General features: G+C 39.8%; 1 protein-coding gene across 5 annotated transcripts in view; it reads right to left on the bottom strand.

Moving 5' to 3' along the window:
• LOC149658686 (uncharacterized) overlaps positions 1-23,838 on the bottom strand; it is a 167,112-nt gene that overhangs the window by 44,230 nt on the left and 99,044 nt on the right. For 3 of the 5 annotated variants that reach the window (XM_089844297.1, XM_089844298.1, XM_089844296.1), the window contains one exon: positions 14,229-14,372. The gene's annotated coding sequence lies outside the window, so the exon portion shown is untranslated. Of the gene's footprint in view, positions 1-14,228; positions 14,373-17,757; positions 18,061-23,838 lie in introns of those variants that run through there. The other 2 variants (XM_089844300.1, XM_089844299.1) reach the window with 2 other exon arrangements.

Raw genomic sequence — 23,838 nt, 5'->3', positions numbered from 1 at the left:
CCCCACGCCGCAGCCTGATGGACTCAAATATTTATAAACTACAAAACTTTGAATGTAGAAAAAGCGTTTGTTGTTTACTTTAAAAGGAAAAGGAAAAAAACTAGACTTTCCTATAAATATAGTTTTCGGTATCATCTTAGAACGAAGTGGAAATGGTCGCTCTCCCCAACTCCTAAAAGTTTATTTTTATATCAACCCGAAATATAAAGTCTTTTCCCGTAAAAGGAAGAAGAAACAAGATGTCAAAGTTCATAATAGAAAGCTGACTTTCATCCGTATCCGACTGACTGACGATAATCAACTTCCAGTTGAACCGGAAGTCGCCATTATCTGTTTCCGGAAAATTCTGAAACAAGAAACGCCCCCTCTACCCTTCAATAAACTTCCTCTGGACTTTCGTTAATTAGTTAGACAATCACGGTGACCACACCACCACTTTTACAACGGCTTAAATTGAATAGTCTGACTAAATGAAGGAAGTTACTAAAAACAGAGTGGGACGCCTTTTGCCTATAATAGTTACGTCTGTAGCGTCGTCCCGTTTTGGTTTTACTATTTGCGGTTTTGCTACCGAAAAAATGTGATGGCAAAAAGTCGTCATGGGAGGGGGGAGGGGAGAGATGGGTTTGAAGACGTTCGGTTCTTGGGGACCAAATTCGGTGGAAACATCGCCCAACATACTAATGACATTTCTTCCTCGGGTTATTCTTCTAAAGGCGATGAGCGAGGAACCTCACCGCACCACGCCAAATCGAAGAGAAATAAAAAAGAAAATCGGTTTCAAAAATGATAAAGAAAAAGTAAAATGAGATGATAGCAATAGCCCAAGATGGAGGAGCTGCGGCCAAAATGTTACATCGTATACTTTCGCTAGAAGTACATCATTTGGAGTGAAGACCTTTAATGAATCGGAAGCGACACATTTTCTATTTCAGACAAGAAACTAGAAAATTTTGTTACTTTTCAGTTTGCCAAATTTTTTTCACATTTCTCTCAGCCATTTTTCAAGATGACCGCTAATTCAACAAAAATCAGGTGCTCGCGTGAAATATTTATTCGCGCTTTTACCAACGTATCTCGTTTATTGCAACACGAAGTACGATGTTTAGTTACTCCGTTTGAAGGACTTCACCAGGCTATAAATAGAATTGTCGTGTAACTATACCCGTTTAAAAGTTGGACCATCGCGCTACAATAGGGCGATTGCAACTTGCTCGTAGGCGCGTAGAGCTATTAGGAGATTGGGTCCAACGACAAGAAATAACCAAGAATTCTTTCCCTGATATTTCTTTCATTTTCTTACTTCCTTTTTGCTTCTTCTTGGGGTCTTTACTCGCGCCGCGGCAAGAGAGAATTACGAACGTCTTTCTCTATATCTGATAAAAACTTTGTTAAGTTCGATGATGAACTTTTATTGGCTTACACCCAAGCTAAAGAAAGATTTCTCGGTCACCGGGGAATTATACGAAATGAAATTAAACCTAACGTTACCACCAGAGATATATATTTGGGGTCATTGCCAACTGCAGAGATATCGAAACTTATTTTTCTTAATACAGTTGATATATAGAATGATACGCGAGATTTCAGTATAAAACGGGATAAAAACGTGAACAAGCCTTCAAACATCACTTTGTTCATAGTGAATGACACCCATTATGGATATACCTTTAAATAAGAGCTATAACATGGGAGTGGAGTTTGAAATAGCCCGAAGGGAGACGTAAAAATACTTGCTCGGGTTTAAAAGGAAGTAAAACTAAAAAGCGAATAGCATCCCAGGGACAGATTTCAGGGTATCCATCCCAAAGATGGGCCACAAACAACATTTTCAGAGCCTAAGTTCCAAACCGTGGAATGGGTCTGCGGGATTGAAAACATTTTAGGTTGGGACAGAGCCTTTTCACTTCTACCTCTTCAGTCTTCATTCATTTTTTTAGTTCTTGATAAAAAATGTGTGGTGGGGGCGTTCTACTTTGGGTGGAATAGGGACGCCACAATCAGCCGACAGGCTCGAAAGAGCGAAAAGTTCGGATCGGTTTACTTTCATTTTTTAGTCAGAGTGGGACGCCACCCAAACCTCATCTCTCTTCTCTACAGAGCAATTTCCTAGAGTCGGGTGAAAACAAGATGGGCTAGCCAATTAAACGAATCCCCGAATAAGGCCCTGGAATTAACGTATTAATTTAACACCGTATCGTTATTTTCACGTTTACAACGGTTCAAATTTAACCCGGTTTAATTTAGGCCAAATACATCGAAAATAAGGAAATTCAATCCAGTAAACTGAAATTCTCTTATGTCAGCTTAAACTTTGATCTCTGACAAACTTAATCTTCTCATAAAAAGAGGTGTATAAAGCCTAGAATTCCCGCGGTTTAAAAAGCGCCTGTACTGTCCATAGTTCGGGGCAATTCTCCCCTCTCCAGCCCCTCCCCCCCCTGCCAAGTCCTAGAGGTTCCTTTAAAATTGGAGAAGATCGATGCATTTTAAAAGTTGTCGGGAGGATGCCCGCGCCAAAGAACTATTTTTTATATGCAAAATTTTTTTCTTGCTGAAGGAGACCTCGGTGCAAGCTAGGGGCCGCTAAAGGCTAGAAAGACGACGTGAATTTTTGTTCTTTTTTTTCCCTTTCGAAGTTAGTTCAAAGTGACAGGTTCTAGCGCGTGATTCAGTGTTGAATCTAGGCTTTCGGCGCATTTGTCAAAACAACGTTACTTAAAGGGTGGGCGAGGGTGTCCCATTAATGCCGGGGCGAGCGTTGGGCTAGGCTCTAAGACACTCGACGCCTTGGCCCTCCTTGAAGGCTGATTTGGATGGTGACTTAGCGAAAGCTTCTCCAAACCTCTTAGATTCTTTTATAGTCAACGTGATGGGGATTTAACGTCTTTGTAATGTCAGGTCGGGGTTAAAATGCGCGGGGCCACGCCATAACTGGAATATTAAGAGGTTGCTTGTAGGTTGGCCGGCAAATGGACAGGACGTCCGCCGCCGCGTCAATGGGATTATTTCCAGTACATCGTTTTACGAGCAAACCTTCCATAGCTCAATCTCTTCCATTGTCTTTTCGAGTTCGGACGCGTAATTCCGAGCCGCCAATGTTTACCCAAGTTTCGTGCGGTTTATTCGAAACTGCGTGCTGGTGGTTAAAAGTTGGGAAGCCCGAAGGTATTGGATTCAAGCATCGAGCGAGAGCCTAAGCTGGACAACAACAGTCAACTAATAAGACTATATCTTATTGTGGAGCTGGATCCCGCAATAACTAACCATTGAAAGACGGAAAATATCATTCCTCGTATTTTATAATGTCAGGTTGATTTTCTTCGGGGTTGTTTGAAAAGTCGCCATTTATACACGCCCGTAAAATTACCGTTTATATTTTACGGTCCACCAGTTTGGATGTAAAGTACAAGTCACTAAGATTTGACGTTTGGAATAGTTAAATTTGACATCCTTTCAGCGGTTAGGTCATCACTAGAGAGCCTCGTTACTTCCTCTCGAGTTAAATTTACCCGAGCATATCCCTTCGAAATTATTAATTAAGTTAATTAAAACTAACATCACTTTTTTGCGCTATTTATAACCTTTGACCTAATAGATCAGCAACCAACACGGACCAGATTTTATAGGCCTACCATTATGTCTAAAACCCCTTTAGGTTCTTTCCATAGCCATACGTTCAATTCAAATCGGCCGAAGATCCTACGAAGATGGTGTACAAATTTTAGCATGGAAATCGATTTGGGGGGCTGGAGGTGGGGAAAGGGCTAAGAATTTCGATCCATAAAAGGAAGGAGCAAAGAGGATGGTCTCCTACTCAGTCGGTCGGTCGGTAGTGCACGGTCCATTGGAAAGGCTAAAAGAATGGGCTTCGTCCCGTATAGAGACGCGCGCGCGATAGGAACCTCTCAAAGCTTCGATATTACACACTCGCTCGCTCAGCGCTGCAGGACCTAGCAGGAGGAAAAAGGAAGAAGAAAATGGCATACTAGATAGAAAGGAACTCTAAAAGAAGGAAAAGGAAAGAACTAGTCGAAGCCTGAAGGGCTTTTCCGACACGGGTAAACATTTACACAAGGACGTAACTCGCAATTTAAAAAAAATAACAGATTTTAAAATCCAGTGAAATTTCGGATTCGAAGCTAAAATTGGCTCAGTTTCACGCGCAAACATCAATCTGATTGATGGGGCTACGATCTACACGAGTCTGATTATAGAAGAAAAATGAATTTTTATTTATTTTTAATTATTTGTTTTATAAGTTTAATTTCGCGAATTTAGAAGTAAAATTTTGGTTTTTTCCTCCCACTATTCCTGGTTTCAAAAGCTCGCAAAATGTACGAGGTCACGAAAACGGATATGAATTGAAGATAGGAGGTTTTTGCACGTAGTCAAATATCACGATAAGATGGGTGGCAAAAGTAGATCCGAAGTATTTGCGGCCCCGTACAGCAGCGCGCTTGAAGTGGAAAGCTTTTAGCCACTTGGTTCAATGCCGCGCCACGCCAAGCAGCGTGTTCTTCCAAAAGCGGACTCTCTCCCATTCCTACTCCTTCGTTTACACTTCGGAAAAAGAAAAACTAAAAATATCGACAATATTCTCTTTAGGAAGTTCCGCGTACCGTCCCTATCTCTCATCTCCGGGCTCCTTCAAACATTTACTAGTAAACTACGTAATCGTAAAAGTACTCCAGAGCATCCTCCAGAACTAGTTAGAAGAGCTTCAAGGAGAATGGATAAAAAACATTTCTCCTAGGCCTACACTATCTTATTATAAAAAGCACGTCACGTGTCAAAATACCGCATTTATAAGAATTTGTCACGTTCAATACAGTTCCCTAACGCCAATTCGTGTACTTTAAGGTTTACAATTCTACTTCTAGTGTAATGTAAGTTTCCTTGTATTAGTAAAAGAATTTACTAATACGTATTGACAAATTACCGATCCCTTGGTACTTTAAGTTTTACAATTCTACTTCTAGTGTAATGAAAGTTTCCTTGTCTTAGTAAATTTACTAATACCAGAAGTGGTATGAGACTAGAAGTGAAGGGCTCTAGCATTGGTAATAGATCCTGGCACTAGTGAACAAATTTGAGGATTTTATGCCGCTTCCATCGCGCCTACACTTGAGAGAAGAAAATTGGTCGAGTTCCAAATACATTCCCTACCCCCTTCCCCTCAACCTAAAGCGGCCGAACACCGGCGCGGCTCCTTGAATCTAGTTCGGCCGTCTACCACCGCGAGCGTCTCACGTTTTGGAGGGAAAATTCTGAAACCGCCACTAGAGGGCCAACCGTTTGTGTTTTATCAAGTCTTTTCACTAATGCCGAGTGAAGAATTTGGTTAGCTCAATACTTCTAGTATCATACCACTTCTGCTAATACGTATTGACATATTACCAATCCCTTGGCTACGAGCTCGCGGTGACGCGTGCAAAAACGTATAATTGAAGTTCAATGTTTACATAATCATTTTTCTCAACAAAAAACCTTGGCTGTTCTTTAGTTTTGACAATAGCTTTTCATATATAACACCAGGAGGATACCACGTACAATATAAGCTTACGTAAGAAGACTGTATAGGCGGGCGCTGGTTTTTATTGTAAGGAATATTCTCTCTCTCTCTCTCTCTCATTCCTGAGAGATGATAGAAAATGGAAAGGCGTCATAATTCTGAAAATAAATAGTGAAATTGAATTTCATCTACGTTTTTGAGTGTGGCGAGAGGCGTGTCACATTCAGACTTCTTGGGGCGAAGTAAGAGAAATGGACGGCTATGTTTTGGGTCGGTGGTATAATAAAATTGGGAGTAATTAAAAGTTGATTAAAAGGAAAAAGCCAACGTGATTTGATATAAAGTTACCTTTAAGAGAACCTTCTCATTTCGCAATTACGCACAATATAAACAAATTAACTCCCAAAAATTTGAAGCCAAAATAAAAGCTATTGAAAATCTACATACTGTAGGAAACACTCTCCATCAATCTTCTAAGCAACTTCAAAAAACGTGGAAATCCTTCAGCTTTTCCTTTAGAAGTTTAAACGCGCGCCATATAAGTAATTCTAAAGACTAAAGCTACTAAAATACCCCCTCTTCTCCGGGAAAAATGAATGCAAAAGCCAGCAACAATCAAAGGCTTAGGTCCGTAACGGTAATTCGCTTCGAGACAGAAAGAGGATTGAGGAATCTCCATTCACCAAAAACAAAAATATAATCCATTTAAGTTTACGGAGTGAAAGTCGAGCTTTGCCAAAATCCCCTTTTTGCGTAATAAGCCCTTATTTATAATCTGTGTCCTTAATTTTATCCTCCCACATTAAACCAATAAAGGCAAAGAAGCGTCTCAAAGTTGGCATTCTCCGTCATCCCCCCTTTCCTACTCGTTGCTTTAATTTTATCGAGCAAGAACGAATTTTCCGCCTCTCTTTTTCTATCGCTACACGAAAGCCCCGGAGATAGAACTAGCTAGGGTAAAATGTACAAAAGAAGAAAGCCAAGGCTTAATGAATGAGAGTTTTTGTCTTTTAATTCCCAGGTATACGCGTACCCACCAGAGGTACGTGACAAGCGCTATAGAGAAGCGTCAATAGAACGGAATAAAAGGGCCCAGGAAATTTGGCGGAAAACGAGTGAGTGAGAGGGAACGTTTCAGGTAGAAAGTTCAATGAAGTGTAAATGTCAGAGCTACCAGAAGCGAGGAAGTTCAAATCTTGGAATAAATACCAGTAAGTGTCATCGGAAAGTGGGTCGGAGAAGGACGCCATCTAGAATTTTCATTTCCACACTATACTTCGTCACTGATCTTCAACCAAAACAAACAGTTGAAAACGCCTTGGGCACTTCTCGTTTAATCTTCTTCTGACGGACACACACACACACGCTATTAAGAAGCAAAGTTGTCTGGCATTGCACGAGCGGTATGGAACAAAATATCCGATAGTATCCTTTATTAAACAAGGAATTACGGGGGGATCTAGTAATGAGCTATTTAGAACGTGGCGCGTGCTCGTTTGACGATAAAACTAGAACGTTAAGCCTCGTTACTATACGTAGCCTACAACGTCGAGTATTCAAAAGGAAAACTTCGCTTCATTGGGAGCGAGAGAGCGGGCTTCCGAAGTCTAGTTAATTAAAATTAGGAACCCGTCGAGCTAGTCCCAGAGCTATATACGTTTTCCTCATCACTCGTAATTCTGATTAGGCAGTTTGATAACTACGTTTCGAAATCAATGGGTGATTGGCATTATTACAAGCAGTGGAGCTACGAACGACGTGCGTGGGATGTCTCCACGCAATGGAGATTCAAAGTTATATTATAAACGTAATAATTAGAATGTCTCGATTCTTCTTGATTGGTTACATTGCGGGAGGTTTCGTTTCATCAACGAACACTTGATTAGTCTACGAACCCTTGATTAGTCCATCTATCGCCGCCACCACCGTCTTTCTCCAAAGTTTTATCAATTCGAAGTTGCGATTGTGCATCTTTTACTCGATCATAAATAATTTAATTTTTAGATTTAAAATATTGCTAGCTATTTTTGATGATCAAATGAGATGAGACAAAATTCCTATTTGATAACCGCGTGTCTTTAAGCTTCTATCGGATCATGAAAAAGTTCCTTTCAAGGTATCTTTCCTTCTTGGTGATACGAGTGTTCTAGTAAAAGGTTTTTATCGCTCCATCGGTTTCGTCTCTCGATTCTAAATAACGGATGGAGAGACGGCTCAAGTTCTCTATTTAGTCTTTGGAAACTTCAAAGGAGCTCTCCGCACCCGAGTGAGTGAGTGGATATGAACGTAACAAAGCCAATATCGTCTAAAGAGGTAGGGTTTTAAGACAACGATTCACCTGATATTTATACGAAGCTTTACAGTTTAATCAAAATCCCTTTTGCATTTGTAGTCAGTTGACTACGAAACATTTCAGTGTGGAACGGATCGTACGAAGCTTAGTCTGTCCGAGTCAAAACGTTGTATCGTCTGGAAAGGCCTTTATTCTTCATTTAAGAATGAGAAGATCCAATTTAGTAGCGAGTGGGATCCCTTCCACACTGTATAGGCCTTATTCCAAGGTAATATTGCACCAAAGATGGAGTGATATCGGAAACTGCTTGTCATAAGTAAGACACCTTAAACCTTAATAGTCGAGTCTACGCTAATGACGAAAAGGTCTTTCAAAACGCGAGTCACGCGATATTGGAATAAAACCTTGGAAGGAACTTATAGCAACACGCGCGCGCGTGCATTGAATATTATAATGCCATCCATATCCACCAGCACGCGCGCACCATCTTCTCCAAACTCCCGCGCGATGTAAGCGCGCCTAAAACGCGTCACGAAACACCTTTAAGCCGAGTAGACAAACTCGTGTTTAGAGAAGATATCGCGTTAACAGTATCTTACAATTTTAGTATAATCCGGCCTTAAATTATATTCCGTTTTGCCAATGGACCAACAACCATACATCTATCTGCATATATACTAAAAGATTAATAACGCGGCGAGAGAAGTAAAAATACGACGCGTAAAAACCCATTAAAAGCGAACCATCTAGAGTGCTCTAGACAAGTACTTCAAAACAAGACTGAAAAATATTAAAGCGAAGATATGAAACGATATCGGTGCACCTTAAATACGCTAATTCTTTCTTTAATTAAACTGTATTACTTCTTTTTTTCTTGGTATAAAATGATTGATTTTACCGCTAATCAATTCCCTCTAAATTAATTAAAAAATTTGATAGAGAATATCGGAAGTAACAAATTACTTCCGCGCTAGAAATAGATTGCTTCGTTACGTTACTTCTTAAAATGGCTTAAAACTTAAGAGGGAAGGTTTAAATTGAAATTCCGATGACACCGCGTATAACTTCGATTACTCGTATATTTCGAATAAGCTACAAGATGAAAAATTTACGTTAAAAACCGACAAGTTTAAATTTTTAAACGATGCTAAAAAGCATTAATCTTTCGGGGTGTTGGATCGAGTTGGAGACGTAGATGTATATTGGAGAAGGAAGAAGCCGGAGAGGAGAGGAGCGGATGGGAGACTGGTTGGGTTACCAATATCGGTTTAAATTTATCATTCCTCTTTAAAAGACGTAAATTGTTATGTTGGCATTCTATTTTGGAATTTTAACCCCCAACAACGAACTATGGAGCCGACGTTCCCAACGCTAAAATTTGTCAGACCATTTACGAGATGGCTAAACCCTTGACCCTTAGAGCGTAACAATGCAAAATAATTTATGAACTCCGCGCATTGCACGCCTCATCATTCACGCTTAGATGATTTACAAAGAAGAGCCGATAAAATTCCATATTTCGAGTATTTTGTAAATAAAAAGAAAAAGTGAAAATTTATTTTTGGGCTCAAACGCCTCTACTCGCGTTTCAACTGCCGAGCACCAGTACAGGGGTAGGAAGCTATCTTTACAGTCAAAAAAGAGCGTACAATGCTAACATAACTACAGCTGATCTCTGCTTTGAACTGATACACTGATAAAGAAACGTTAGTTCGCAAACTTTAAACTAAAAGACGGGTCGACTCTATATGCCTTTGCAATGATTTAAATATCGTTTTCAATACAAATTTCCCCTCGCTCAATTTCTAAAAGATTTAAAAGACGGGTCAAAATTGAAACACAAACGAATACGGTATAGTACCCTTCATTTAGAACGCGTTTTAAAACCGAACGAGATGATTTTGGCGTTTGTTAAAAGGCGGCCTAGCTACCACCGCGTTCGTTGTTGGCGCCGCGTTCAACTCAGACTGAATAACACTGAGAACCCTTTGTTATATGGAATGCATCCCTAAGAGGGTGCCAGTAAAACCACCCCCGCAAGTATCACGCGTTATTACTTTAGTGGAAATGAACGCGATCTAGAAACGGGGTATTGTTTTCCTGCTCGGCGTAAATGATTAAGTGAGGAGCCAGGATTCGAGCAATTGCTTCAATTTATTAAAACAAGAGAAGACCCCTGCAGGAGAGCAAATGGGGCGGGGGGAGGCTGGGGAAACTCCCATTTTTATCGGTTGAGAATTTTACGTCAAGCGGAATATATTACCCAAAAAAGATGAAGGGGGCACGCGGAAGGGGGACGTACGTGTTAATAGAGAGTTTAAGAAAAACACGTGACGTAGCCCCCTATACGTAACGTTTCGCACATCCAATTCCTTCAAACAAGGAGCAAGGTAGGAATTGTACTCTCTTTTCAGATTGGCAACCATAAATCTTTAAGTTCGAACTATTTCTTAAACTCTCTATTAACCATCTCGCGCTGCTTGGATTGTTACGAGAGAAAATAAAAAATGAAAGCTTAAAGAAACGGACGATGTGGAAATAAAGGACTAATCTTAAGAAGCCAAGGCCTAGCGTGTCTAGGAAGAAAAAAAGAATTGCATTTCTGAAGAAGAACATCCTATTAATCTTTCAAGAGATCTTAATTTTTTCCCCCATTTTTTTTTTCTTGGGCTTTCTTGACTACCCAAATTAAATTTAAAATCGGCTTTGGATTTCATTATTATTAACTTTGAAATTAGATTGGAAGGGTGATTTATGACGACGCTATAGGGTTGGAGAAATTCCACAAGAAGATCAAATAATTTTATAAATAAGTACAATTATCTTTAAATAAACCGTATTATTTAATCTTCTAAAATTGGCATTTTCTCACGCAAAAGAAAAGGAAAAAACTTTACATTGGAAACCCGAAGTTAAAACATATAAAATAAAAGAGGAAATTTGGGTACACGGAGGCCATCCTTTCAAAATAAAAGCAACCCCTTATTGCGAGCTTCTCCCTGAGCGCCAAAGCGAAACTTGAGAAACATTTCTACAGGCGCTTATAAATTTATATCAAGGGTGCATTTACACGTCCAAAAAGGCTCAATTCTTTCCCTAGACTAGGCAAATATTGAATATGGATGCCGCTTTATATTATTCAAAACATACCTTGCGGAAGAATCGCTTTTGGTTGGGAAAAATAAAATAAAAAAAAAGGTTCTTTAAGCCCTATTAATGCTTAAGAGATGGATATTTCCCACGCTTCCCGCTGCCGATTGAATGAATTTAAAGACCCCAACAAAAGAAAATACTCCCGGTAAAGGACGAAAGGAACTGGCCATAAGTATTCAATAAAACTCTCCCTGGTGGAAACTAGCGATAAAAATGGCGCCAACTTTTGGCGGGAATTCGCGTGAAAGATTCCGGCCGAATAACCAAACAGAATAAAGGCGGATGCCCACTGAGGTCGCTCGAAATTTCGGGTTCGCTTAAAACGCGTTAACGCGGATGTATTTCAAACGTTTCACGCGAAAACCATTCACACCGGAATTTTGCTTCCCGCTGGAGTCGCGTGAAAAAAGTGTAATTTTAGTTTTGAATGAAAAAAAAGAACAAGAAAAACTAATGGTCAAAATGGGTTCGAGAAATTTTTCTCAAAAGAAAGCAACAAGGGGACCTTCATAATTTGTTAGTGGATCTCGAAATTTCCGATCACAGGGGTAGATTTTGCAAAGGCTTAAGCCGAGAAGGTCATCGTATTCAATGGCTCATAATGATCAAGCCCGAATGTTGATAGAAAATTTTTGTACTAATAATTTAACAGTAATTAGTTCAATACAACTCTACCCAAAGACTTTAAGTAAATAATATTCACTCACTATCCGTATTCATTGCCAAAGCAATGGATCGCCATGAATTCCGATGCACTTCTCTTTTGCGGTGATTTTGATGTTTAAAATTATCAATTCTTAAATTAATTTTACGTTAAAATCCATTTTAATCCGAAATCAGGTATCAACGAAGGTTACTGAGTGATTTGTCAGTTTTAACAGACCGAAAAACGCGGAAAAACGCAACTTTCACCAATTATTCCACGCCATCTGTCGCTTATATTTTCGCGCGCGAACTTACGAAAATAGGAAGCTGCTCAAATTTCGCAAGTCGTCGCATGAACGCGTAGAAATTCTCGCGCGACAACTCTCCACCGATTTGCGCATGCGCACGCGCGAAATTTTCGCGTGAAACTTACACGCGACGCCAGTGGGCATCCGCCTTAAGAAGAAAACGTTAAGGGGCAAGCCCCCACCCGGCCGCCTTTTCATAAAAGTTCAACTATCGCTTGGCCTTCACCGGGCATACATCATACTCCTACTCGTATAGGAGAAAGGCGGAAATTGTTTCCACGCTTTCTCGCCAGAAAAGTTTTCCCGCCAAACAACCTATCGTCACGTGTCAGAACGCCAAACCGCGTCAGCAGCGACGAACGACACGTGGAAAGAAGAATGATTTTCATTTGACAATAAGGCTCGTGCGGGGAGCCAAAAATCCAAACACGCGGTACGAAAAACACGAGTATTTATAAAGATTTCCCGCGTTTTAGCTATAAAACTGGCGCGCGTGTTTAAATTGGGTGCCACGTGCGTCCCGTGATCAGTCTGAAAAGGGCGCCAAGTTTATAAATAATCAAAAAGCGCGCGCGCGCGTGCTTACAATGGTTCGCTCTGAATGTTAACCGGACTATCTTAAATGCCAATAAACGCGCGTTGTTTACGTGACGAATGTACAGTTTAGGGTACTTTTAAGTTAACTTGTCTTTAAGGGGGCCCCTTTCGCTTTGGATGATATTAAAAGTTAGAGAGCATGTGCTACGAGGCGAGAAAAGATTTACAACTGTTCCTCGCTTATGCGACGGTAAAATAAATTCAGACTATTCCTACCAAGAATATAATGTACTAAATAATATGAAACAAATGCATCTTCAATATTCATGTTCAGATATCATTTCATTTTCCATCTAATTTTATAAAACATTGTTTACGTGTTTAATTTTGTCATAGTTTATAAACTTCTAGGCTAATAAATCTTTTGTTCGAAAAATGAAGGGAAGCCGCGAGTACGTGTAGAGAATAATCGAAATTAATTAGAATAATACCAAGCAATATGGAGGGAATCGAACAATTCTAAGCCACGCGGGTTTAAGCGGAAACTAGAAAAGGTCACAATTCAGTGAAGAGGATGGACCTAGATTTAATTACCAGTTCTCAGTGCTTAGCCGATCGAAACGAAGCCTCTGAGAATTGCTAGGTCGAAGGGCATGTCCCAATTAAAAAAAAAACAGCTTTATACGTAAGAGAAGACTGATTATTTTGCTTAATTATTACCAACGAAAAGTTGATGTTACAATGGTGCAACCATCCACTTAGATTTTCAAAACGACGCCTAAACGCGACTTCGTCTAAAGGACCAAAATTGAATTGGAAAATCAGTGATTTGTAATTTTCGCCTGACTATTATTTCCAAAAGGGACACTCGAATTACAAGCGCCTCCCCCACAGCCTTTATCGTCGCTGAAAAGTCAAGTCGTAATAGTATAACTCCCATTAAAGTATAAAATTCTTGTCCAGTATCGTGTTGCCTGACCAGAGAAGTCTAAGCCTCGGCTTCCAGCGCGGGTTAACAAGTGTATACGGAATAGTCGTCAGATTTTGAAGCCCCCCGGATATGTATCATATGGTCGAATACAAAAGGGAGGGCATTTTGAAATAAACGGGATACTAAAGTCAATCCCCGGTTTTGGTAAGGTTGTCATTAATAGAACGCGTAATCGGGAGAAAGGCGGGGAAAATCTTTGATCGAAAAGCCCCGTCAGAAATTGATATATAAACTTAATAAACTGGCCGCTCTGTATTGATAAGCTACCGCGAAATTAACAAATTTACCCATGAATGTTGAATAATGCTAAAAGGCGCATCTTCTTTGTGGATAAGATTGCTAAAGGAACCAGACACTCAGCAACCTTTGACTGTACTAAAGGTATTTCGTATAATATTTGAATCTGAGAGCGATAGATCCTTTTTCAACAGTCGGAGGTAAGACAGTCCACCTTGTTTGGATCCAGAAACCGGATGTTACGTCATAAACCCCTCCCCCTCCCTTCGAAAAATGGTCTATTAGCCCTTGAGATTGCCTCGGGCAGTAAAATCTTAAGAACTTAAGCCTAAATTCCACATATGGAATATTTAGATTCAATATTCATTGGATAATCATTTAAGCGTTCTATCATTGTGTTTGTAATAAACTCGACCCTTCATGACTAAAATTTGATTTCCACAAAACGCGCGCGGTCAGTTAACAAGCGTGCTTCAGCCAAGATTATAGATTTTAATTAAAATAAGAGAAAAGGAAATGAGGATTTAAATTATTCCAAAATTTTCCTACCTGATACTAATCTCTCTTTTGGAACGATGATACCGTTTGGGGATTTCAGTTTTCGTAGTAATTTGAATTAAATACGTCTTGGTCCATTTAAAATCAGGTTTCCTTCAAAGTTATCCGGGTTAAACGCAGCCTGGGGATGAGACACTGCGATTAAAAATATTATATTAGTTTCCAATTTTATTAAAAGTTCGTTATAATTATTGATAAAAGCAAAGAGATTAGCGAAATGGCCGCCGCTCAATTGAACTTGGATATTCCTAGAAATCTTAGAGGAATATTTTGAGAAATGTCACAGTTCATGAGCGGGGAAAACATTTTAAGACCAAGTTTAATAAAAGGTCAAAGCCTGATAATTATTGATTAATGCAATGAAATTGGGGAAATGGCTAGTCAATTAAACTTTCGTATTGATAGTTCCAAAATTTCGTAAGGGCATATTTTTCTCCATACCCAGATTAAATTAGGGCTCTAGTAATAAAAGTATACGAATGAAAATAATTCCGAAAACGTCGCTTGCGCAGCAATTGCATCCAAAAAGGAGAGAGAGAAGTAGTAAGTGAAATAGGGGACGCTTCACTTCCGCGTAAAAAGAAACCGGAACTAGTCTTCTTCCGCTTCCATCATTTCAAAGAGAGGGTGAAACTAAACCACATTACGCATAGAGCTTCAATTTATAATATAGCCTTGAAAATCATAATACGTTTTGAAGAACCCATGAAACATCCAAGAATGTACCAAAGGCATCTTTGATTTCCATAAGTTCATACTAATTCTTAATTAAATTTCTCCCGTACAATTTAAAGGTATAACGTTATTCTTGGCTTTACCTCGCCTTTAACTGTAGCTGTCAACTTCATCTGACATGGGAAGACCCTTAAGCCCAACGAAGCCTATACTCGAATGCACTCCGAGAAATGCCTGACAGTCGAAAGTAATCTGGGATTGCGAGAAAAGGAGTTACAAGAGGGGTGGACATAAGCGTCTCTTAGGATCGCATTATCTTCCCAAACTTTGGTACACAAAAATGCTTCTAAATAAAATACTCTGACCCCTCGCGTCTCCTCATTTTCGTCCGACTGCACCGGCGTAATGACTGGACATTGTACCATTGGAGACAAGTTGGAGAAGACGCGCAAAAACCTCACGCAAAAGATATATATACTCTTCGCGAAAACCTAATCCCGAAGCCACAAAGACTCGGGACTGTGCTCAGCCTCAGACCGACCGCAGCCAAAGGAGACTAATTGGCAAAGACACTTCATTTTAATGCCAACTAAATCGCGCAACATCCACGGACACAAACCTCACAGACTGGATGAAAAAGATACTTTTCACTTAATCTCAAAGTCCCAAGGACTCTGACTGTATTCGCGCTCTGTCCCCACGCGGTTCTCGGGGAAACTTTTTTTTTTACGTCGGGACGTTTTTCCGTTGTTAATGATGTCGCGGCGCTAAGACGCTCGGAAATACTTTAAAGGGTCGGTCGGTCCATCTGCCAGTCAGTCACGCGTGGAGACGCCACTCTCTCTAGTTTCCATCAAGACCCTTAGGCTGCAGCCCTAACTTAAGTTCCAGAATGGACCCCAGCATCTAGACTACACTCTCCAATTTCTTCATGCAGAATGTCAAACACGGTACGCTCCTCTTACGTTAAAAGGCCCGCTCTTCTCAAATACGTTTCGAGTCCCAAAAGTATCTTAACCAGCAGTTATAAAAACGCTACGCTTCCTTAATAAAAACCGCGCTAACCAGGTCAACGAAAAGATCAATTAAACCAAAATCCAAAATTGCAAAGTCCGAAACATCTCCCTCCCGTTCTCCAAACGCTAATAACGATTTTTCCCACTTTAATTTTACGTGTGAAATGTATTTTATTTGCACGCTGTTTTAGTCACAACTTCGACTTAATCTAATTCGAGTAATGATTATAAATGGAGAGAGATATGTACTCTATCAAGTTCGTCAAACCGTACAAAGTCTAACGACACACAGTCAACGGAGTTAAGCTTAATTAGATCACTCCGCGCAGCCGTCTCTCGTTTCCAATAGAGAAAATTTCACTAAACATTGGTTTCCGATTTAGAGATGTACTGTATGTGCGACTAGATATTTTCAACCGAAACGATTTAGACTCGAAACGAGAACGAGTACAAATATTCAAATGGCAAAGTCTGGTTGAAACCAAGTTTGAAATGTTTTAGCCCCAATATAACAGGAAACTTTGCAAATAATTAACATCCTTAAGCTTTTGCGTTTTGAAGTCGGGGAATTCGATTAAACTTGCTGTTTGCTCAAAGTCAGTCACTCAAAACATCCCGTGTAATTAAAATTTATACGCATTTTGCAGCTGTTAATTAAACTTCTCCATCCATACTCTATATATATATAGATGTCAATTTTGGCAAATGTTAAGCAACCCAAGATCTGCAGTAATAAATAAATGTTGCTCTTATTCTTTCTGTTATTTACCATTGGTGTTACTGAGAGCTCAATAGCTTTCACCTTTATAAGAAGAACTTCCATTTACTTTAGCGGTATCTAATATATAAGTCATAACTCTTAGCGTTATATATGTATATAGAATCAACAGTATTAGTTTCAGGATAATATATAACGTAATATCTTTAGGCGCGGGTAAAAAACATCATGGTAATAAGCGAGTTACGAGATTTGTAAAAAAAAATAACAAAAATAGATAAGGTAAAAAACGCGGGCTTACAGCGTCATTAGCCTGATCTATGGGTTGCGGTTTTCCGAAACTCCGCCCAACGGCACGCTCACCCCACGTTGCCCTCATTTCAGAGATGGACAGGCGATTTTAGCGCATTCAGTTCACCATGACCTCGCTTTAAAAGAAATTCTCCATCGGATGTACTGTTACCACATTTCTCTAATTTATAAGAGCAATCAGATTACATCCTCACTTACCCTAACTAAACTAAACCGAAACCCGAAGCTAACTAAACCGAAACCCGAAGCTAACTAAATAACCTAACATACCAAGAATAATATTTGGTTGGGAAGGGGTCAGAATGAAGTCTTATCCCCAAAACGCTTGGACATTGTAACTTCCCAATGCATAATGACGAAACAACCTTGGTTGGACTTCCTAATATTTCCAAGACAAAAGTCCAAAAACGTGTGAAAATATTTCAACAAATAAAAAAGAACATGCACTAACCTAATATACAATACACGAGTTGGCGCTTAATGGACTGTCCACATCCATACGGGAAGATGGTAAAGAGGTTAAACCGTATGGCTCGTTATATTTAGAGTCACTCCTAAGTAGACGCGGATGGGCTGGCCTATTTGGTCGGTCGAAGCAAAGCCCTCGGTTCGGGCATGCCGCATTAAGTAGTGGGGTTATAAATAGAGATACAGATCATCGGGTACTATACGTACTCTAGCCTATATTCGGACTGTCAAAGGCTTAATAGACAAACGGTCCCATTTCCCGTATACCATTCCCCTTTTAAGTCTTTAACCCCTACACAGAAGCCGACGTCACTACGTAAAGATGACTTACCGCCAGCAAATGACGTTTACTCAGTTCTCGAAGGCTTAATTTCGCGAAAGACGCCAACACGTTGGCTTGTCAATAACGCGCCCCTAAAAAAAAAACACATTTACGAAATGAATGACGCCTTACCTAATAAAACGTCGTAATTTTCCCGCTAAATCGCTGCCAATGACACGCGAACATATTTTATGGTTAGCGGCGCTTAATTCAATAGCGTATAATAATTAATCAAAACTCGATTAATTAAATAAATTGAATGCCGACTGTTTCTATCAAGCAGCGGCTTCGTTTCAAAGGTCGACTTGATCATTTTCTTAGGCCTGCGCATTTAAATCACCCAGTTCGTTCGGTGACTCATAATTTGAAATTGAGTAGTGTTTTAAAGAAGAAAAGAGGATTTTGTTTCATTTGTTCTTTGCCCTATCCTCCCCATTTTAATTTTTTAAACGAATATATATATAAATATATTTAAACGCGTCATTGTAATTGTAGATTTGAAATTAGATCTACGCGAAGGAATTTTGTGGTGAAGTGGTTCAGTTGTTTGTTTATTTTATTTCTGTAGCAGTTTCAATTTAATTTTCACTTAAAATGAAATTCCTTAAAATCGGAGAATTAAAAGCTTGATATTTTTGAATTCACAGTTAATTAATTCTATCTTTTGTTATATAAATCAGAGGCTTTTCAAACGAAGCTTCTCATACCCTTTAAAAGAAAATATAGCAAAATTATCATGGAAAATAATGTGCAATTAAATGCGTAATAAGAGAAATTTAAATATAATTTATATTTTATTTGTACCTTTTTTTTTTCAATACACCATTACACCTGAATATATTTAGCTCAAGCACACTTGAAGAAATATCGAAATTCCGTTGAAGGACGTATAATGTCAATAATTTCAGCCGAATACCGAGTCAATATTCAATTTACATTTATCTTAAAAACTAAAGTTTACATAAGGTAAAGAGCGTAAGTATATAGAAAACTTCTAAACATTCTTTGAAATGCGGGCCTTTGCAGCAGGCCGAGAAACCTTGTTGTAGGCGAATGCATCTCGAAAAATCCAATTCCCTGGCAAGGGGTCTGTCTGGCTTATTAGTATATATAAAACTCGAAAAACCAATGCTTCAATAAACTTGCAAAGAAAACTAGGGTCCCGTCTCTAACTTTGAATATGAAAACGCGCCCGGTAATAAGAAAACTTGGACCAACAAAGACAAGAGATTGGTAAGCGAACGCTGGGAGCCCAGCTGACGAGGCGCAAAAACCCAACGTAGATTATACCCGAGTTATCAAATGCCTAAAAAAACCCCCGTCTTTGAACGTTTATATTTCACCAATTAAAAGGAAATAGGTGATTCTTCAAGCAAAATTTAAAATTGAACGACTGGATCCTAAATGAACTTTGTAAATCTTAACGGAGCTTGATTTAACTTCCGTTGTAATCTCGTCATCTACTTCTAAAGGAACGAAGAACATTGAAGAAGAATAGATATGGCGAGGCTATTGTTTTGGGCCCCACGGTGGGCGGCCAGAAGGTTGGGCACGAGCGGGGGTGGCGAGGGGGTGTAAGCGTCTCTGGAAAAGAGTGATATATCGACTTTCTTCGCTGCCCATAAACTTCGCGTAACTTCTCGTTATTCCAGGCAAGAGAGTCAGTCTGCCACTCAACACATCAACTTCTTGAATGGCTAATATGAAAAGGGACGCCCCGGGGAATGCAGCCTAGTATATCTGAACCAGAGCTACCAGGGCGCACTCAACAGCTTTTTTCCATCCTCAACTCATCGTCGTGACAAGTAGCTTTAAAGTTACAGGGCTCCCCGTTTGGCATTGCAAAATATTTTTGTTGTCTAGTTGGTTATAGATCAAGGCGTTTGGCGAAGTATAAAAGAAAGGAATTATAGGTCAGCTTTCGACGGAAGGAAGGGGTCTTTATCAGAAAAGCCCTAGTCACTCAACCTGGATGGCTCCTTAAGCCTCGTGTTGATGGAAGGCAAACTCAACTCTTTTCCCGCATCCTCTCCATCCTCTCCTGTCCATTCCCTATCTCTAGTACATCGTACATACCTTGTTTTACTTTTTTCCTTTCAATCTCTCGCTTAAAGCTAGATCAGTGAGTCAGTGTATAGTGGCTTTAAAATAAAAAGGAAACTACCCTCAACCGACAACTTTTTTTATTACGTAGTCTCGCTCCTAGATTTTTATATTATGGAGACACGGATATATACAGGCATAGAATGGTTCAAAAGTAAAGGCTTGTTTATAGGCTTGTACTCGCATGCCTGTCGATATTTCCAAAGTCAACCGACTCCGAGTTCTCTTTTTCTCTTTCTCTTTCTCTCCCTTTCTCTTAGAAGGTAAGGATTTTAGATTTTATTTTCAATGTTGACTTTGTTGACTGACATTGCATTGCCAAGGGACGCCGTTACTTACGTAAAACAGGCATCTTTAAAAGCGGCTTAAATATTTATTTTATTTCTTTCGTATCGTCAAAATTCAGACCGCCTTTAAACCAATTCGACGATTCGAATATATTTTATGGCCTGATCTTAAAGGGCCGGACCTAAGTTAAGAATTATCCCTTCCCTAAGTTAGTTACGCGTCTTAAATTCTTCGAATGCGAATTAGACCTTGAGTACTAAGTAGTAACTGGTTATCTCTTGACCTCGCTACGTTTCCATTTGACGGTTCTATCTTCCGTTCGATACTCTCGAGACTGTATAATTATCCGAAGATTTCTGCCAATCTACTCCTCCAGCGCGTGGAAGCGATAGCTTTTTACCAAATCCCAATTTCAACTTTCAAGCTTTTTTGCTTTTTTACTTCCGTAAGTGTTCCCGGGCTCCCGAAAATGCCGTCTCTTTTTCTAAAAGATCACATTCATCTAGCCGCGGAGTAGTAGAGCTCTTCTCGGGCCAATAGGGTTGAGGTTGAATTCCTAGAAAGAATGAACGAAAGAAAGAAAGAAAATCTAGCTCTTCTCTGATGTGGAGGCGGGGGGGGGAGAACTCTCTTGGTCTCTATTTCTGGGCGCGGCGATTGGCACTTAAACAATCTTATCACTTGGTTGAATTCGAGTAATGGAAGATTCTTCTTTTCAAAAGGGACCCCAAAGACTATTCCCTCTCCTCCTCCTCATCCTTGTCTTCTCTAGCCGAGCTCTTTTTACCAACTAGAAGATCGAGCTGCGGCCCTGGCTATGGGAAAAACAAAGACGAGAAAGATCTCCACGATGGGATAGGAGTGGGGGGGGGGAGAGAATGAATGGACAAAAGTGGTTTGCGTAATTCGATTTTCAAATGAAGCTCCCCCCCAAAGAGGAGTCAACCCTTTCCTTCAGCTAGTATACCCCTGCACCAAAATTTCAGAGTTCAAGTCAAATCTTGATGTATGATAAATTCGTACTAATTAAGTTGGCAGCCCGGGTGACTATGATTGTTGTTTTATGGAATTGGTGCTCGCAATAAAACGTCATAGATGAAAATATTTAGGTTTGTATTTGTGTCAATTAGAGCTTACTATTTCGTAGTAACTTGCGGGAATTTTCTTTTAAAGTTATGACGTAAGAGGTAATTTCATAGGTGGCGTCCCATCTGACTGGGTGGATAGCACCGAGAACCACTTCCACTCGTGCCACGCACCCAATTCCCAGCCATTTTTGTGGCGTTTCATTAGCGGCGGGGCCTTTTTCCGAAGACTATACTATATACTTTGGCTTGGCGGGATGCGGGAAATCTCGATTAAAAAGAGAAAGTCCCGTGTGTCCAAAGAAATTTTTCCATCGAGGATGAGACGATTTTTCAAAAAGAGCGCTTTTCTTCTGTCCTTTCTCTGGCGGATAGTTAGAGGATGATTCTAGCAACCAACCATTATCTTTCTTTAAGATGAAATGAAAAACCCCCGCTGGATCCTCGATATTCTTTTTCTTACTCTTTATTATCAATTTCAGACCTATTAATAGTTCTTTCAGTCCTTCCTAGCTTTTGTCACGTTTTTTACTTATTATTTCTAACATTCTTTTCGAACCAACGTAATTTCTCATCTATCGTAATTGGATCAATAAAAATAGATAAGATTCTTAAACTAAATTACTAAGAATCACGGGCTTGCGACGTGTTCAGTGTCTACGTAACGTAGGCGGGAACTTCCTGGTTTCCAGGCCCTTAAAACACGCGGGGAACGGTGGGTAGCGTGAGATAATGAAGATACTATCTGTTGACGTTTTGAGGTCTTTGGATGAAGCCGCTAACCGAAGCAAACCCATCTCTTCTCGCAAAACTAAAGTTTCTTGTTGAAAGTTCTACTCGGATCTCTAAATCTTTAAAGTACGAGATGAAGGTATAGTTTGGTTCGCTCTCACTCACTCACCGAGTCAGTATCGAATTTCAATCGATTAGATGGCTTTCGTCGGCGAATGTTGTTTTTCTTTCAATGGTCCAGTCGTCGTTAGCACTTAGAGAAACCTAATTCGCCGTGTAAGTACTCCCACCCTATACACCATGTCCCGGCCAAGTCCCTCTCTCTATTTCACACTTTTCTCATTTTAAAACGCTAGCTCTAACGGGGCTCTTATTAGATTTCGATTACCCGAATGCGTTTTACATGGATTTCGTTTTCGGGTAAGAGCGATTAATTTCACCAAGTTTAAAAGTTCAACGTTCAACTTGTATTCAAATTGCAAATTTAATCGTTACTCTTGTTTGGTCTTTTCAACTTTTAACTAATTAAGTAGATTAACTCAAAAGGTAGTAGTACCGCGCAACAATTTTATAATGCGAAACTTTTTAATTCATTAAAAAGTCAAAAACTTTTCCAGGCCAAAACAATGAAGTAATGGCAATCTCTAATACCGTAGGTTAAATAATCATATTAAAAACACGGTGTTGGCCCGCGCGGCGAATAGGCTACAAGCTAGAAGACTTTAAAAATATTCCATTAGCGAGGGTTGGTATATTATAGACTATAACCCGTTCCCGCCTATAAAATTGAAAGCATCCCCCTATAAAAGCAAACCACGTAGCATTCATTACCCGTACACTATAGTTTAAGCCTTTGCGTGATAACTTACTGGTCTGTAGGCTACCGGCCAATGGATTTATCAAAATTTTACGCGGGAACCCAAAGAATTCCGTCAAAGGTTGATAAAGTAAGCAAAGTGTTAAATAGAAAGTGTCAAGATTCAATTCAGTTCAATTCTACCTTAGAACATTCTTAGGTCATATGGGTTCTCGGTAAATGGTTGTCGAAATTATTATTTTACGCGGAGATCAGTTCAATTCAGTTAGGATTGATGTATTAAATCGAGTTCTTAATTGAGCAACTGCTATTTTTACCTATCAAGGTTTGCGCTACTTTCCCTTGAAGTAAAATAACAAGGTTCTCGCACCTATCATTACGTAGGAGCTCGCAAACACAAAGGACGTGGTGTTGTCTGGTGATGCAACTAGGCGACGGGAATATCGTAAAATTCTTTTGTTTTAGGGGAGCAGGGACATTTTTTTCTTGTTACTCCCGCAGTTCCTACAGCTTCTTCCCTCTTGCCCGTCTCGTTTCGCGCGCTAAACCTATTTATGGATCGAGTGTAGGGAAGTAAGATAACCCGATGTTATCAAACTGCTAGCTGGGCCTACATTCTTTATAGAAAGACAACAGAAGCTACGAGTTGAATTGACAACTTCCGGTGGAATATATTTCAAATCAAGGGGATCTTTCGGACCAAGCTGGCCTAAACCGCATAGACTCGAGTTAACGCGTCATTGGCCAGCCTAATGAAATTATCGGACCGTACCGGACAGCCCATGCAGGGAGCTGGGTAGACCTAAGCGAGAAAAAGAGTCGAGCGGACTAAGGCTGGCAAAAATATCCATTTTTCTTTCGGTGCTTTATGTCATATCGCATTACAGCACGCTCATGCCAGGCGACAATCAATCGCACCTTGAGATTGCAATGAAACCAATACCGCGTCAGTGAAATAAGGTACACACAGACATATCTTTTCATACCGTTGTACTTTCTATCGGGGATGGCCGGGTTCGAACGCGTTTAAGGGTTTGCTAAGCCTTGGACTTGTTGCTTATTTTG

This window comes from Phalangium opilio, unplaced genomic scaffold (assembly GCF_054372755.1).
Source record: "Phalangium opilio isolate 3A_F unplaced genomic scaffold, DU_Popi_V2 ptg000075l_1, whole genome shotgun sequence".
Taxonomy (NCBI): Eukaryota; Metazoa; Arthropoda; class Arachnida; order Opiliones; family Phalangiidae; genus Phalangium; species Phalangium opilio.
Note: the sequence above shows the minus strand (reverse complement) of the source record. Positions and strands in the feature narration are given on the sequence as shown.